The sequence below is a fragment of the Otolemur garnettii genome, unplaced genomic scaffold (genome assembly GCF_000181295.1).
Source record: "Otolemur garnettii isolate 467f Iridium unplaced genomic scaffold, OtoGar3 scaffold00036, whole genome shotgun sequence".
Taxonomy (NCBI): domain Eukaryota; kingdom Metazoa; phylum Chordata; class Mammalia; order Primates; family Galagidae; genus Otolemur; species Otolemur garnettii.
The window spans coordinates 11702980-11704969 of NW_003852431.1; positions in this window are offsets into that span (position 1 = coordinate 11702980).

The window sequence follows — 1990 nt, forward strand, 5'->3', positions numbered from 1 at the left end:
CTGACTTTTCCTATGTGCAAGGTAGGAATGGAGGGAGAGAAAAAGCAACTCTCTCCCCTATGCAATAGATAAAAAATTAATATGGAGAAAGCATGGACAAAAGTCATTCACCTCATATAAACACTTCCTAAACATAAAAATACCTAAAATATTTTTAAATATTAACATGATGGAAGTAAATATCTATGAAAGTTTTGAAATAGACCATGTTATGGTTCATTATTTCACTTCCATGAAACATAGTCAACCATGTCCTTTCTGATTCATCTGTGCAAGTTTCAGTTTGCTGGGCTTACCAGTGTTACTGGAAGGACTTCATTCATTTCTATCCATGTGGATTTTACATTTCTTTGTTTTGTGTATCTCAAAACTTTCCTAATGTCCCCTCATGCTTTTCCAAACCAGCTAAGAATAGTCATATATCATTAAATTATCAATCCCTAAGTAAAAACTAATAAGTTTAGATTATCTACCTTGGAAAAAATTATAGAAAAAGCATTGATTTTATAGCACACTAAAATTTTTAAGAAAATAAAAATATCTAACTATTCCCAAATTAGCTGTGGTGCAATTGAGTATAGTCAGTTTATCTATTTTCCCAATATCTGACATTTATTCAAATGAAAAGCCTTCACCCAGCCTGAAAAGATACCTACTAATACCAAAATACAAACACACACACACACACACACACACATCCACCTCTACCTTCTAACCCAAATGGGAAGTATGGCCTAAACTTTTTTTGACCCCCTTAAAAACTTTCGGGGATATAATATGATCTTACTGATTAAACTAATGAAATCTCTCCTTTGCCATATACCAACCACAAAAGAAAAAGGTAAGTCATACAAACTAGAAATCTGCATCCATTTCCCCAAATGTCACTTTCTCATACAGTCCTTTATCTGAGCACAGTTAGACGTCTGTGCATGAAGAGGGTTAGTTAGCTCACCAGAAATTCAAAATAAAAACAAAACTTTAATTTATTGGAGGTGATAAAAACATTGAGATCTGCCTTATTTTATGAATGAAATAAAATTTTATTATGATGTAACATAGTTGTTTTAAATTTCATATTGTTTGAATCTCCTTGATAATACTAAGCTTTGAAAACCAAAGTCAACTGCTCTTTTATTATCATAGGAGGCTATAAATTCAATTATTTCTAGGTTTAACAATTAAATTCTATGTCTCCTTGCTAATAATTTTTTCTACAATCTTAAGAGGGGGCTTTGGGTGCTGTGGAGTAAGGAAGCATTGGCTACATGTAAAAGTGAACCAAACACAGTTATTATAGACATTCTTGTTGAAGTCATAGATTTATGTCCCATAAGATCCAGATCATCAAAGACTACTGCTATTGTCCTAACACCCAAACCAAGGTATATTCTTTTATAATTTAATTCAAGGCAAAGTTGCACAAGAAACACAAATGAACAAAATTCTAGAAAGTAATAAATGTTTCATATGGGAGAGAAGACCTGTGGGTGCTCACACCCCTGGAAAGACAGCAGAATGATGAGGTACCAGCCAAATAGTTAATCAGAATTTAATGGCAAAGTGTGGGAAAGTGTGACATATAAAAACTTGAAGGAGGTACAGACACAATACAGGTGCCTACCTGAAAACTCCTTGCCAGAGGTCCTCGCTGAGGACTCAAGTGCATACACCACAGGCTGACAGCAGACAGGGGAACAAGAGAAGAATGACTGCAGGAATCTCAGAGAAGCCATATGCCAAAAGGTAAGAGGACAACATAGAATACTAAAAGAAATAACCCGCAAGCCTGATTTCTCTATCTAGCAAAACTATCTGTAAAAAAGCGAAGGCTACTTTTTAAGAAAAACAAAAGCTGAGAAAATGTGTTGCCAGCCAACCTACACTAAGAGAAACGTTAAAGGATGTTTCAAGCTGAAAGAAAATGTTGCCAGATGAAAATTTAGATCGACAGAAAGTAAATGCTAGAAATAATAAATGTGAATAAATA